This window comes from Larus michahellis, chromosome 3 (genome assembly GCF_964199755.1).
Source record: "Larus michahellis chromosome 3, bLarMic1.1, whole genome shotgun sequence".
Classification (NCBI taxonomy): Eukaryota; Metazoa; Chordata; class Aves; order Charadriiformes; family Laridae; genus Larus; species Larus michahellis.
Genome location: NC_133898.1, coordinates 23511412 through 23527585, shown reverse-complemented (window position 1 = coordinate 23527585; position 16174 = coordinate 23511412). Strand labels below are relative to the sequence as shown.

General features: G+C 45.2%; 1 protein-coding gene across 7 annotated transcripts in view; it reads right to left on the bottom strand.

Moving 5' to 3' along the window:
• Nucleotides 1-16174, bottom strand: part of SHLD1 (shieldin complex subunit 1) — an 81551-nt gene that overhangs the window by 53603 nt on the left and 11774 nt on the right. For 3 of the 7 annotated variants that reach the window (XM_074579177.1, XM_074579174.1, XM_074579176.1), the window contains one exon: nt 12787-12851. The exons of the other annotated variants lie outside the window; for them this stretch is intronic. The gene's annotated coding sequence lies outside the window, so the exon portion shown is untranslated. The remainder of the gene's footprint in view (nt 1-12786; nt 12852-16174) is intronic. 7 annotated transcript variants of the gene reach the window in all.

Here is a 16174-nt window from a genome sequence, read left to right as displayed (position 1 = left end):
CCCATAATTTCTTTTTATGAGGTTATGTCTGGCCCTCTGCTAAGGTCCGTTCAAGAAACGCCCACTTCTAGTGCCTGCACTCTGACTGAGTCATAGCTAAAGGACTAAAGCCCATCAAAAGCCAGGTGTGTATCAGTGCCCCTACATGAAAGGGGCACCATTGAGCTCTAACTCTCTGTAGAGACTGCTGCTGATAGAAAGTGGCAAGAAAATGCCCAGAAAGCTGTTGACTTCCAGCTCTTCTCAAGTACTCCACCTGGGCAGGGCAGGGCTGTTTCCTGACCTGTGAAATGTTCACAAAGTCCTGCTGGTTTCCCTGGGAGACCTAACAGTTTTGCCAGGAGGAAAGGAAAGGCTTCTCTTCACTGCTGCCTTTTTGCTTTGGGCTGTTCATCAGTAAGAGAGTGGTTTTGGGCCTTCTTCTTCTGACCTGTCAGCAGAATAGAAGCGCAATGGAAATTGTCCCCCAGCCTGAAGATTGAGAGGTGAGCAAAGCTAAACCTGGCAGTGTGAATACATTAATGCATAAACTGATCTTCCCCTCAGCCTGTGGCAGCCTTCAGCTTGCTTGCGAGTGTTCACGTGAGCTACCCTGATCCAGTGTCGCCAATGCTGAGAACATGTATCATGCAATGAATCTACATGACCACCTCAGAAGGAACACCAAGCTATCACACTCACCTTCAGCTTCAACCCTCACAGCTGCAATGGCCCTCACTACAATTGAAATATTTAAGCCAGCAGCATTTTTCTTTAAAGAGATTGGATCCTTGTTGCTGGCTTTATGCTAGTATTTCTGGTGTCCTTCTAGTTGCATATACTCACAGCCTCCAGTTACTATAGAGAGCCCATCCTGTAATATCTGGACAGGAGGGGACTGTTTGGAGCAGGAAGAACCAGGTAGCTTCCAGGGCTGGCACTGCTGCTCGTTCTGCTTTTGCATTCCCAGTGCTGACACAGTTTTGGGGAAGGAAGACAAGAGCTTTGGATTTGAGCTGAGGCAGGGGAACCCCACAGCTCTGTTGCTGGAGCACAATTTCATACACCATGTTCCTGAGTCGGCTGGAGACAGCCTTGAATTCCTTGGATAAAAGCATCAGATGAAGACTGCCTTAGGCTCTGCTTAAGAACAGATATAGAAGAGGCCCTGCCCTCTGGCCTGACTGCTGTAGGCTCTGCATAAGAAGAGATATAGAAGAGGCCCTGCCCTCTGGCCTAAGGCTTATTTATTGCCTAAAAGCAAAGATACATTGCAGAGCGAGCACTGTTCTTTGTCCTTAGTCTCCACATTTAAGCTCCTTAACTGCTTTTCAGGAGAGCTCCCTCCCGAATCTGTTATTTTTAGATTAGCTATTTTAAAGAGATTGCTTGATGGCCTCTGCATGCCTACTTACTTGGAGGTTTTTGATGCTCACATTTCTCAGTACTGCATGCTCTGTTTTATCTGTGTTTGTACTGCACCAATTCATGTTCTACTGACTGGATCACAGCATTAGGCCTGGGCAGGCCTGGGAACAGAGATGCATAATTAAAAAAACAAATTAATAACAACAAAAAAAATCAAAGCTGAAGTTACTCAGTCACTGGCTCACATTACTCTGGGAACAGAGCCGAATGCCCGAGTGGAGACCTCTTTTCCAGGGGTGATGCAATCTGTGAGTCCTGGCCTCTCAGCACTTTTTAAATCAGGTTGCAGTAGGTAGAATTTGGCACATGCCTCAGGGCTATGTTACACTGATGGGCACGTGAATATTCCTTTTGTACTTTCAAATGTAACTTCAAACTTTCAACTTTTCCCCCTAAAAAGCAGGGGAGTGGGGAGCAGGGAGAACCCTTTATTCCCCTGCAAAAAAATTGAGTTTGCTGATGGAAACCAGCTACGAGCTGCAGTGACCTGATGGACCAGCATCACCAGTTCCCAGCGCTGGCCACCTCTTCTCAGCATGACACAAGCCACTGGCGCTGACTTTTCCTCCTGTCCCCATTGCCAGTTTCTCATCGCCCCCAACTCAGACGGGTGGCCCTACAAGACCCTTCAAGGGGCACACCAGCTCCGCATAGCCTTTGTGTGTGCATGACCCTCTTCTGCACCCTGTGCAAGCTTATGAGGCAAAGGCTTGGATGAAGCCTAACTGCAGTGCTCGGCTCCTCTGCGTAGGGAATTTCTGCACCCCTTCCTTATACAAAAAAGGAAACAGAAGTGTGCCCAGACATAGAATCACAGAATGGTTTGGGTTGGAAGGGACCTTAAAGATCATCTAGTTCCAACCCCCCTGCCCTGGGCAGGGACACCTCCCACCAGACCAGGTTGCTCAAAGCCCCATCCAGCCTGGCCTTGAACACCTCCAGGGATGGCGCAGCCACAGCGTCTCTGGGCAACCTGGGTCAGAGTCTCACTACCCTCACAGTAAACAATTTCTTCCTAATATCTAAGCTAAATCTCCCCTCTTTTAGTTGAAAACCGTTCCCCCTCGTTCTATCACTACACTCCCTGATCAAGAGTCGCTCCCCATCTTTCCTGTAGGTTCCCTTTAGGTACTGAAAGGCTGCTAGATGGTACCATTGTGTTTTTAGTAAGAAACCACAAGATTGGGAATGAAGGAGTTTGTCACCCTTCGTTCACCCCAGGAGAGCATCTTGAATGCTCCGCAACCCAGGCTTGCATGTTGTCTTGCTGAAGGTTTCCATTAGCTGTCACCGAGTCCCTGATCCCAAAACAGCAACAGGCCCAGTGTTTGCTAAAGTGTTACCACTTTATTTTTTTTTCCCAGTCTTGGAGGGAAAAACGTCAGAGCCATGAGCACAGCCTGAAAGCTGAGAAGCCTGAGCTGGCTGTGACTTCAAAGTCTCGAAGACTTGGTCTTCAAAACCAAGGGAGGGCAGCTCCAGGACCTGGCAAGCCACAGCTCCTCTCCAACAATAAACAGAGAGTCTGGGGTGTTTGTGTTTAGAGGTATCATGCACAGCTGGAAAGTAGGATACGTCTGTCTACTACTCAGCTACCTGAGCAAAGAAAATCCCTGTGTGTTCATGAAATTCTGTCTTGGCTTCTTGTTACAAGCCCACAAAACCATATCAGGCTATTACTACCAATTTTTCCTCCCAATGGAGACAACTGTGCTGGATCCCAAGTGCTCAGCTTCACACGAATCTCTTTTCTAGGTAGAGAAGACAGCAGCCTTCTGCCTCTTCTTCACCACAATTCTGCCTGGAAGTCGCACAGAGACCAAACCACGATGCCAGTCACTGTGGCTTTGCACTGCAAGACATTCATACCCCATCCCAGAAGATGGAAGTCAAATGTTTCCAACTGTAACGATGACTGAGCTGACAAGAAATGCTGAATTTTTGGAATGCAAACATTTTGGAGGAAAGTTTGAGGTTTTCAAGATTTTTTTTAATCATCCCAAGGAAAGACAGTATACAAGAGGGCTTCTGATGCATGATCACAGCATCAATAATGAATCTCTGTAAGAAAAATACTATTCCCCAACTACACCAAAGAGAAGAAAAAAAGGCTTGGTTACACCCCAGAAGCTCCAGCTAGTCTTCTGGTTCTTCTGACGCAGGCTACCTAGAGCTCAGCATCAGAGGGCAGGTGCTGCTTATCGCAATTTTTGCTGCAACTCTGAAAGATTCAAGCCAAGAGTTCATTCCAAATAGCAGCACTGGTAGAGGCAAGCAAGCCAAGAGATTTGTAATGTGTTTTTAAAGCCAACAAGGAACTAAAGTGATTGCATTTAGGCCTCCAAATCACTGCTGAAGCTTATATTTAAACTGAGCACAGGGTTTTCATATTTTTAATGCAAAAAGCTGGAATGGTTTCTACACAGTACCCATTTTTACTTTTGTACTGTGGTTTCTCCTTACTAGAGCTAATGTAGCGTTCTTTCTCTATTTATCCTATGGTGAAAAGTACTTGTTTACTTCTCCAACTGGAGGTCTGTTACACAGGCAGCAGCATGAGCCACTTGAAGCTAGGAGCTCGACCAGCTCCTACGTTGGCCACATGGAAGTCTGTGACTTTCTCTTCCAGTGTCACAATGTTGTTCAGAAAGCAAGCCAGCCCCTCACTCGGGTGCATTAAGTGGTTTTCCCTACTATGGCAAAACTGTCACAGCCAAACCATGCGTGTCTGTAGCTCAGAAGCGCCAAGCAGGTATTTTTACCTCCATTTGAGCTTTTATATCAGCATTAGAGCAATGGTATATGTAATTTTGGTGGGAACTGTCCCTGAGTCTAAGAAACAGCCACCCCACCTGCCAGTACTGTACTGCTGTAAATCAGACACTTCGGGTAGCCAGGACTGCTCAGGAGGTCGGTACCATGTTCGGATACGGCGTCCGGGCACCAGAACCGGATCTCCACAGAGCTGTAATTTCCATGACTCACATAATTTAATATGAACTCACTGGCAGGGTATCCTGGAGTTACTAAATAACAGCAACTTCCCACAGTTAGGAAATAAATCTTGCCATTTTAGAGCACAGTATGTTTCATTTTACAGAAATCAAAACAGCTACATGATTCTTGCAAGACCATTGCTTTGGCAATACATACATCCTCTCTTCCTTCATTTCCTTGCCACCCCTACCCCTTCCAGTCCCCCTCCACCAATTTTTGAGAAGACAGCTGTTGGCAAAGCAGCTTTTGTTTCCTTTACAATATCCTCATTATTCCTTTAGAAAATCCTTTCATTTCTTGAATAAATTAAGAAAATATTTAGAAACTTAAGGTAACAAAAGTGCAAAGCCACAGGAACCTGAAAAAGACTGGGAGGGGGGTGTGAATTTGATATAATAAAAATACTGATGTAGTTTTTTGGTTCTATGTGAAAGGAATTCCACCTTCCACTACCCTCATAAACATCATGTCTCATGATACTTCCCTCCCACTCCTAAACTCTGCACTGGCATTTGCTTAGCAGTACCCTGGCACTAATACAAGTTTCCATAGCAAAGGATGTTAAATGAGACTTGAGGAACTACTGAGGACTGAAAGGCAACTAAACCAGACATAAAGCAGCACAAAAATGCAAAATGTCCTTGGAATATCCCTCCTGGGAACTCCCTGTTAGCACTGAGAGATGGTGTGAAAAATATTCCCTTTAGAAATCCTGCCCTAAGTAAAGCTATAATCCACAGTTAAAATAATCCACAGTTAAAAATGCCAGACTAGATCTGAAGTACAAAACTGTGACTGTATCAGAACAGATGTTAGGGACAGAAACCCTGTTTATCCTCATAAACATCAAATCCATCCAAAATCTTATGAAAACCGATGATAAAGGGGTAAAACTTAAAAATCTATGGGACTTTCCCTGCAGAGCTTTAAGTGGAGCACTGAAACCATTGGCCATCAGAGCTCGAGCTGGCATCAGCTGGCATGATTCATGGACTTCAGTATAAAGGCAGCTTCAGAAATGAATAAAAGCTCTATTTACAACTCTTAATGCCCCCTAAAAGGGCTTCTGTGTAAGAGACCCCCACCTATATTAGGAGGAGCACCACTCAAAGCAAAGTTTAACCCTAATGGCAGCAGAAAGAAGATACTCCATCCACAGGGAGATAACACAGTGATGTCTCCTTGAGCACCCAAGCAATTTTCAATCAAAACTGGCAAGGGGGAGAAAAAAAAATTGACTTTTAAATTTTTTTATAAAAGTAGCAGGCCTAATGCTCCTTAGTGGATGGGATCTCGCAACACAGAGAGTTCCTATGACATTTATAAGGGTGTATACACCTCCCCTCCACATGTATTCCAATACCAGGGCTGGTGCTAGTCTCTGTGCCACTCAAGCTTTGCACAGAAGGGAAACTTGAGTCATAAGGAGTTAAAGGTCTAAAGAGACCATGGGGATGGTCCCAGCGGGAGAGCCATCCCAGTTTTAAACAGGGGTAGTGGTACCGAGATGCTGGCAGAGCGCTGTACCCTCACATTTGTCTCCAGCAACTACAGCATCAGGTCCAAGCCCAGGATTATACGGGATCACTGCATTCATGATTGCATCTCAGCCCCCTCCCTCGCGGTCCCAGGGCTGTAGGGTGCCATTTCACACCATGGAGCCTGTTTCACGGCTGGTTGCCACCAAAACCAGCAGCCTCACCCTGTTCCTTGCACCCACTACAGTGTTCCTCCAGCCTCTTGGTTGAGCCAATTCAGTGTGCAGGACCACCAGCGCAGCTTTTTTCCCTCCACAGGAAGTTAGTTTTGTGACAGCTAAACCAGCTCACTGTGGAGCACCAGAGATGGCACAAAGGATTAGAGGGGCTGAAGAACCAGCTTTGGGGGAAGAAGATCTTTGGCACTGGGGAACAATTTGATCACCTCCAGCATCTTGCAGGACTTCACCCTTCAGCACAGCAATGATGTCTCCAAACACTCACCAGCCAAGTGCTCTTGCTGGATCATTGCTGGTGGGCAAACCCCAAGGGCTAAGGCCCTGCTGTCCTGCTTATACCCTGTAGTTCTGCTTACACCCTGTAGTTCTGCTTACACCCTGTTTTTACCATGGCTCAGGGTATCCATGCTACATGGCATGCAGGAAAGTGGATCATAAAGTCTGCTGAAGGCAACAAAAACCCCTCATTCCAAACACCTTGGGTTCAACTTTTAACAGCCAAATCTTTAGGAGATAGGTTGCTGAACTGTCACAGGTCTGATAAACCCTTCATCAGGGAACAGAGCACAGCCAAATCTGCCCCCTCTGCCTGAAAATGGCCAGGGACTGAATGCTGAAGCAGCACAGACAGGTCCAAACCAGAGCCACTTGCCCCTGGTCACAGGCAGTGATGCCTGCTCCAGAAGATACACAGCTACATTGGGCCAAGAAGTGAGCAAAGGATGGACTTCCACAGTCCAAAAACTGGTGCCAGCAAACCCCTTGCACTGAAGGCTGTGAATTGATCCCAACAGCTGCTGAAATTTGCCTTTCCCACCTGGGGTACCATCAGAGGGACAAAAATTCACCATGCAGAGATTGCCCCTTGTTCCTGACTGTCTCTCAGCAGGAAAAACATTACCTCATTCAGGACAAGCATGAATGCTAATTCATTAATTTGAGACTTCTTAGTGCTAATGGTACATTTACGTGCACCTGAATCAAGTGAAGTGCAGTGGATTTTTACATGAGCACTATTAACAGTTACCCATCCAGTTCCCTTGTGTAACAACAAGATGCAGCATTCATATGAATTTTCCCCTTGAAAGGGCATTTTTGTGTCATGTAAGCCTTTAAAATTACAGATAAGGTTCCATCTTCCCAAAACCAAGGACTAGCATACAACTGCCTCCCACCAACACATGCTGTCTCTGTAGGGCTCCAATTCCTCCCTCAGAGGCCTAGCACACTTTAAATTAAGCTACACTCCCTCTCCCAAAATAATAAAAAAAAAAGTAAGATGACATATTGTTTACATGGTCTCTTGCCCATTAAGCTTTTAGGCTGTACATGCTGTCTTATTTTAAGTCTGATTCAAGACAGTCATTTTACTTCCCTGCCAAGAAATAACTGACCGTTGATTCATTATACTGAATGCCAAAGAGACTAGCAATCCATAATGATACAATATCACGGCTATTTTTTAAAATGTTTTAAAATACAATTTTTAGACAAAATTAAGCCCAGAAGACGGTTAAGATAATGCGTTGCATACCTCTGGGGATGGTATTCCATTTATGGACACAGCCTCTGAGTTATTGCAGTCATTAGCCTTGACCAGTGACAGAAGTCAATACGTGACATGTCAGCATAAACTTTAAGCAGGCAGACATGCTAGGTACTGGACGGACTGGGATAAGATATGGACAGGGAGGGTAAGAGTTGTACAACCGGTTTTAATCAATGCGTGGACTTTTGCATTGATTTTTTACTAGCACAGAAAGTCAGGTTCACCGGCTAAGATGCTCTTTAGCTCTTTCCCCTCCCTGCCCCCCATGACAGCATCAGAAAGGGGCAAATACCTCAATCTGTCCGCTCTTAGCTCCAGTGCATCCCATACTGCAAAGGGTGTTTTCAGAGCACAGACCTGTCCTTCCAGCTGCCCCATGTCTAGACAAAGGCCAGAGAGGTTGCTTGCTGGTGGAACAGCGTGCAAGCTGCCTGAGAGCCAGCTGGTTTCTGCTGAGGGTTCTTCCTTCCTCCCACTACATGGGCTCGTCAGTCTTGGCAGTCACAAATCCACAGGCTCCGCCCTAGGTCTTCCCGCAGCACATGCCAACAAGCGAGATTGTCATCATATGAGTATTTGGTTGGAAGGGACCTCTGGAAGTCTCTATTCCAACCTCCTGCTCAGAAGAGGACGATTGCCAGTGCTAAATCAGGTCAGCTGCGGCTTTGTCTAGCAGATACTTGAACCCCCTCCAAGGATAGGGATTCCCCCAGCCCCTCTGGTGATCTGCTGCACACCTTCCCCACAAGGAAGTTTTTCCCCAGTATCCAACCTGAACCTCCCAAGCCACAATTTGTGACCTTTGCTTCTTGTGACACCATCTGCCACCACCGAGAAGAGTTTGGGTCTGTCATCTTTTCAACTGCCCTTCAAGAGGTTGGACGCTACTATTACATTGTCCTTTTGCCTCCTGGCCATGCCAGGACTTTGTTACTGGCACCACACATGGGACATTCTTCACAAAGGAGGTCACCAACAACATCCTGCTGGATGCTTGTGAACACTTGGCACCTTTCATCTGGATTCATCAGTATTTGCAAACAAGCCACGTACCATCCACGCAAGTGGGTGTGTGTAGACAGAGCTAAGCAATCACGTGCCTTGAGTCAAGGTGCCAAGGGCAAGATCCACTGCCAGGAATCTCTTAGCAGCTGCCTGTTCAGTTGCCCTGCATCCCTCATGAAGGGAAGGGGTCGGAGATGGTATTTCTTTGAGCTAAGAGGTTCACTAAGCATCACCGTGTTAACTAAAAATACAGAACCTGTAATAAAGACAAGAAGCATCACCGAAGGGTCACTTTCCAGGACCAGATTAGCTCAGCCATATTCACAGAAATCTTGTGCAAGGACATGCCAAAGGAGACCACCATGGAGTTAAGCCTAAACAAGCATCATGGGGCAACGGTCCAGTGTTTGGGAAGTACTTGTGGAAGAAAGGGTGAGAGCATTGCTCCCCATATGGTTGGGGACACCACCACTCAGTACTCCCCAGTTTTAGTGACAGAGCACACGGGGTGCCCTTCTCGAGAGTGGAGGAGGAGTGTGCAAGGCGTGCAGGCAGGAACCAAGAAGAGAGATGGGATGTGCAAGGTAGGACATCAGCAGCCCCAAGGAGAAGACATCTCAGCAGCATGCTCACCCACCTGGGAGGTGAGAGGCGTCCTGTTCTGAAGGTGGTTGCCACAGCAAAATCTTCCTCAAAAAGTGAATGTGCCAAATGAGACCACATCTTGGTTTCCTTAGTGCAGGCACATCACCTCCTCTGAGGGTAGCCAACAGCTATCAGAACAACTAGCATTGCCTTTTAGACATGGCTGGGGCATGTTGACCCACATGACTTCTAATCCTGATCAGCGTGCACAGCCTCAAGGAGAAGGGATCAGCTGGGCCCTACAACAGGCCAGGCCCTCTTCTCCTGTGCCTCCAGAGGCCAGGAAGAAGGAACTGGTGGAAATCAAACATGCCTCAGGAGATGCAAGACAGGGGACTTGCAGCACAGCAGAGCAGAGCCTGGAAGCTGCTTGCACCAAGGCTACCATAGGAACACAGTACAGCTTTGGTCTTCAGCCACCCCACAGTGCAGAAGGGTGAAGGGGACCAGAAGCAGGCACCAGGAGCATCTCAATTCAGGGAAGAAATGGAGGAAAACAAGGTAAAATGGTACAATATTCAATACAGCAAGGGGAAAGGGAACAGCAGCAATATTTAAAATAAAATAGATAAATGAAAGTGGGCAGCCTTCCCTGCCACCCAGGACGCACATAAGTCCTTCAGGCTCTTTGTTGAAAGCCATTGGTCCCTTATTCAGGACAAAATCTCAGCAGCAAAAAGCTAAAGCCTCCCCCAAGTCCAGACACTGATCAGCTCCTTAAGAGAGCTGTATGTGTCTCTCTCTTCTCTAGTAGGAAACTGCCTCCCCTACCCAAATCAGGTGCTAAAGACAGGGCCTCAATGCATTAACCCTTTCCAGCCTTGCTGTTCTTTGAACGCCAACTGGACAACGTGCCTTATGTACATGTTCCTGCAGAAAAAGGAGAAAAGAGATATTTGATGAATCCTCAACAAAAAGGGGTTTCAACAGGATTCAGAAAGGTCTAAACATATTCCCCACCTAGGATTGTGCTGCATTTTAAGGGAGAAGTCAGACCCCAAGGGTGTGTGATCCCTGACTCCCAGGAAGGAGTCGCCTCAGGCTTCCAACAAAACATTAGGCTGTGATTTGCAGAGAAGGAATTTTATATGGGGTTTTTTTGTGAAGTGACCTAGAAAAGGCTGTGAGGCTCCACTAGTAGAGTGTATAAGCCACCGCTTATCTATGGAGTGACCTAAACAAGGATGTGATGCTCAGCTGCCAGATAATAGTTTGCTTCAGTTAATCAGTGATTTGCAGTGATTCAAACAGAGCTGCTTGCCTGTTGAGTCAATGTTTCACAAAATTTGGGTATAGGATCTGAGTCCCAACCACCTTGACAAAGCTGTTTATGAAAAGGAAGCGATTCTTACAAGACTGTAGTTGACTTGATACACTAATTTTAAAATTATGTCCTTCTGTGCCCTTCCAACTATAATAATCCCAACTGCACTTTGCTAGCTGAGAGGAAAATGATGTAATGCTGAGGAATGGGCAAAGGATGCGATGGTCTGACTCTGCACTACTGTGACCTTGGTAAAGTCATTTCATGTCCTTGTGTCTCAGATTCCTCCTTGTGAAACAGCAGTGAACTAAAACCTCCTTTCTCCCACAGTGTGGTTATTCTGCTGTTCAGATGGCTAACTTTTCAAGACAGGGACAGTGCCAAGCAAAACACAGCCCATGAAGAATAATAAGGCAATAATCAATGTCCTGCATTCATTGGCACCAGTTTGCAAAAGTGATTCAGTGGTTATAAATAGACGTGGGCCTAAAGCAAGAATCACAGAGGGCCCTGGTTTTCAGACATGAGGAGAAATCTGCTTTTACATGAAGAGTTTACAGATTATCAGTAAGATAAATCATCTTTTATTTCCCAAACAAACAAAAAGATTAAATAAAATCCTGAAGTGTCTTATTTTCAGTAACGGGGAAATAAGTCAAAGCAGAAGTTATTAATCTGAGACACACATGATTAAAACAGATCTGGCAAGAACAAAAGGAAGAAAACCAAAGATAGTTATAGTCTTGTTACAGAGATAATGAGTTATCATTCAGGATGCTTCTGTAAACCCAGCACATTTTCTGTGAGGTGAAAAATACTGTCCCTGAGGAGTACAGCTCTCACGAGTAACAATGAGCAAAGGTATCGAGCTCTGCTCCCACATGCTGGGCACTGGCTTGGTCACACTACACAGTCCAGCCGGGCTAGTGCTGCTCAGATCTGCCTCCTGGCCAAACGGAAGAGCCCATATCGCCCGCCACATGGCCCGAGCTGAGCTCAGCCGTAAACCAGGTGCTTGGTTTGAGCAAGAAGGGCTTTTTTCTCTTCTAACTCAGGTGTGTTCATGAAGAAGGAATTATGTTTGCCTTGGAAATTACTTCCTTATTTCTTGTGTCTTCACTAATTTCTTCTAGGTTGCTAATTTAAGTGCTGTGGATCACATGGGAGGACTCATTATATGACCGGTAATATGGAACCTAAAGGATCCATAACTGGTTGGTGTCAACTTCCCCCCAATTTCCACTTAAGCAACACTTTAAACTAGGTCAGAGCATTAATTAACTTTTGTATGAAATCTCTCCCCAGCCCATCCTGCCTCCCATTGGCTAGTTAATTAAAATCAGCACCAATATTACGCTGCTTACTTTACAGCAAAAAAATTGCCAGTAATCATCCTTTGGGGGAATAAATTAATTATGGGCTACTATGTCTTAATCCTCAGCTGCAGTCCTGTAGCTAGAAGCCAAAATCCTCTCTGTCCTGCTTGGGTTTCCTGAAGGTAACTGGGTCACAGGAACACGTGCCTTGGCTTCATCCTTTGCTGTACTTCAGCTTGACAAATCTTTGTTGAAGATAATCTCCTTAAAACAGAGGCCAGTTTCTTCCAGCTTTCTTGTTGGAAACTGGCTCCCTGAGCACCTTACAAGGATATAGCTGACCTTGGAAAAGTTTGGGTTCATGCTTGCAATGAGCTGGGCTTTGTGTTCGTGGAGCAGTATGGGAGATTCATCTGTCTTTGCCTGAAATGCCAACAGTGTAGGCTCCTGGGTCTAAGTAAACCGAGCAAATTTTCAGTCAGTGGAGGGCAACAAGCATGTCTGACTTGCTGCTTATTACATCCTAAGGGAAACACCTAAACAATTCAGAATAACCGTGTTCTAGAGATCCTTTCTCCTCCCATGATGAGGAGGGGAGAGTAAAGCAGATGCTTGACTGTAGATGGATATTACGTGCAGTGGAACAAATCTTACCCATAAAAGCATCCCTTTCCTCCTGGGTAAACTGATGTTTGTGTTCTGTGCCGTCCCTGGGAGGAGTGTGGCAAGATCATTGCCTGTCTGAGGGTCTTTTTGCCTGTGAGGTGTAAAATATCTACGAGGCTTCAGGAAACTGTAGCTGATATTCTTGGTCAAGGAAACAGTCACAGCTTCCCTGAGTACACAGAAAACAGTATTTATAATTAGTGTCTTGAACTGCACTGACCTGGGTCTGGCAGCTCCAGTTCTTCTCCTGAAGTTGGCCAGCCTGGCTGCCACTCCTCCCTTGCTCTGCAAGGATGAGAAACAAATCAGTTGGCAGCTGTTTCCCAGGCACAGAGAGACCATGCTTTTTGAAGTCACCCATCACAACAAGAAAATCTATTTATAAATATCGCTGCCTTTGTTTTTTATGGTGGGAACACAGAAAAAGCTGTTGCTGAGATCATGTCTGTGGGCTTAAATTTGGCATCTGAACCCTTTCCACACCTTTGAAAAAATCTAAGAGAATACAAGATCTCATCACCATTTTAGATGTTGAATGCCTGCAGCTGAACTGCAAAGATGTGTAGACAGACAACAAAAGCAAACAAAGGGTTTGGAGTTTGTTATTTTTGTCTTGGTTTCTCTGCCCCTGTGTAAACTTTAGCCTCTTCAGCCTCTGTCTTCATCTGTTTCCTTCCCCATTGTGTATATCTGACTGCAAGCCTAACTACCTGTGCAAATAACCAAATGAGCTGAATTGTTTGCTGGGAAAAGGTCTCTGCTGTAGCTGCAGTTTCTTTCAGTTTGGGAATTGTGCAGGCCACTCTGGGAACTGTATCAGAAAGCGGTTACTTCCAGTAACACAGCCCCATGGCAAGGCTTGTATAAGACAGCACCAATTTTTGATGCTGGTTCTGGTCCATGTTAGAAGTAGAGGGAGTAGAGGGAGGACTCCCAGCTCAACAGGAACAGGACTCAGGTTTTGATGAAAAACTTGCAGAATTATTTAATTCACCATGATACTTTGAGCATTCCTCGAAGTGGTCTTTCCCAATTTTGTAGTCTTTCACCAGCATTCCAGCTTGGGTCAAGAGAAGTATATGATGTTTTTTTAAAACCTATCCCTAACTCATTTTTGTTATCTGGCAGACAACACTTCAGACCTTATCTTCATCAGCTTCCAGACACTGAGGCACAGTTTCTCATGAGGATTTCTGGCCACCCACTGCGGGCTCCTCTGCAGGTGTGCCCCAGTTGCCTATCGCTCACAAGTATTACCACACCAAGTTAACACCCACCACCGGACCTTGCCAGTACTTGCCATACTTAGGCAAAAATCTGCTTCCTGTTTTGTGATAGATCTGTGCCACTCAACTGGCAAAAAAGTGTGGCAATAAAGTGTCGCTTATTTCCTGACCGGTGAATTTAAAAGGTGAAAGAGCTATTTCATGCTTTGGATGTATGAGGAAGAACTGAAGAGATCAAACAAGATAACTGTCAAGGCAGTAAACTTAGAAACACCATGGCAAGCAGATAGGCGGAACTGGGGATGAAAAGGACAGGTGAACTGGAGGTACTCCCCTGGCTGGCCATCGGCCCGGTTTGCCTGCAGCTGAAGGAACTTGCCTGTGTTGCACCAGAAAACTCCTGGCATTTATTTGAAAGTGTGCATTTTGTGCTGACAATACACTTGAGTCCTAGAGTCAAGTACAATTGATATTGAAACCTGTATGACTGTTACTCTGTAAATCATTTGGGTAAATGATTCTTTACAAGACAATGGGATGGAAGGAACAACCGGACCTACAACCAGGTAGCAGAAACTTCAGTGGGCTGATTGCCCAAGAAACCTGGCTATACTGCATGAAATGCATCCTTAAGGTGAACTTGGCTAACTATAATACGAAAACTACACCTCTAGAAGTTAGGATACCCACCTCTGCTTGAAGACCCTCACCCACTGAGTCTGTGCAGTAAAATTAAGAGACACTATACCTTTAATTGAAGATGAGGACAATTTTACACCCATCAGCTTCAAGATAAGGAATTATGAGCACCAGTAAAAAGTTGATAAACAATGGATACGTTAATTATGCTAATTTACAATGTATAAATGAACGATTGTTTCAATGCTGGGTGTGCTAGCTTTGCGGAGATACCCCCTAGCACACTTTTCTGTGCAGAACTGCTAATAAATAGCTAATACCTCGACTCTTTGTGTTATTGGCTTGTACAGTGGGTAAATGATCCCATGAGTTTTGGGACAAAACCATTTTCTCAGTTCTTCATGTGTACCTGTTACTCACAGTATCCAAAGGAATACGTCTTTATGCAGCAGCTCTGGGACTGACTAACACAAATTTGCAGTCAAATCCTACATTTTTCTCCTTGCGAAGCCTTTCCCACTGGTAATTGAAGTCCTAATGCTAACATTCCTCTTCCTTCTTCCTCCTCCTCCTCCTCTCCACAGAAAATTGCTGGCAGTTTTTATGACAGGTTGTATAAATGCAATCCCCTTAAATGGAGAGGAGATTGTATTTACTATAAGCCATATTTTAAAAGACCAGTCCCTTAAGGAAAAACGTGCCATTACTGCAGAGAAGAGATCTGTCCAAGGTGAAATAGCTCTGTACTAGGAGTTAAACCCACCTGGGCCAATAGGTAGTGGTAAGTCTTCGCAGAGGCTGTCTGTAAGTCTCTGCAAAACAAGGGAGGCATGTATCTGCCTGCCTGTCACATGGATGAAGCATGAGCAGGAGACACTGCTGTCTACAACTCATATCCTGATTGCCGTTCTTAAGGCCACAAAGCACAGTGGCCAGGACGCTGCTCTCAAGTGCTGGCCCAGCACAGCTGGAGCCACAGAGCCCAAGTGCGGGATTCAAGTTCTGAGATTTCTAGGAGTGGTCTAATGAGATTTACTGAGCTTTCTGGGGTCTAAAAGCTGCCATGTCAGCTTTCCTTTTACCTTTCTTTGAGAAGCAGGTTGTTTTCTTTGTCTATATCCTTGCTCTGGAGGAGCAGAGGCATCTAAGGGGTGCAAGTGGTCTGACTGAGGGGTGAAAAGAGTAAAAATATGATGAAAAGAGTGAAACTAGTATTAAAAGTCCAAAAAAGTACACTCCTCTATGGTGCCATCACAGCAAAAAATATGCACATTTTATATTGAGAGGAAGGGGCATGGCGTGCATTTCTGCTCATTCATAAACTGGTTATTGCATATATGTGCCGTGAGGCAGCTCTGGGATTTAGAATGATCTCATCTTGCTCCTGGATGAAACGCAGAACACATTCCCCTGGTGAATCAGGGATTTCATTTGCATTTCTTTGTCTATTGAGCAAAAGTATAACATGGAATCTCAAACAAGTGATTTCTTTTTCCAGAGATTTTTACCAAATTCTGTTTACATTACAAACTCAAAATTAACCATTGTTCACCACTTTGACAAGTAAGAAAGAAAACGCACATGCATTTTGGATTTAGAGACTGGTCTTACTGTTTTTTTTTAACTTGTTCAGGAAAACTGCTTCTTCTATTTAAAGAATATTCTATCTGTGCTCTCTGGTCTTCCCTTATCATCCAGCCTTCATACCCCATGTGTCCTTTGCTATCCTTATCCAAGATACTG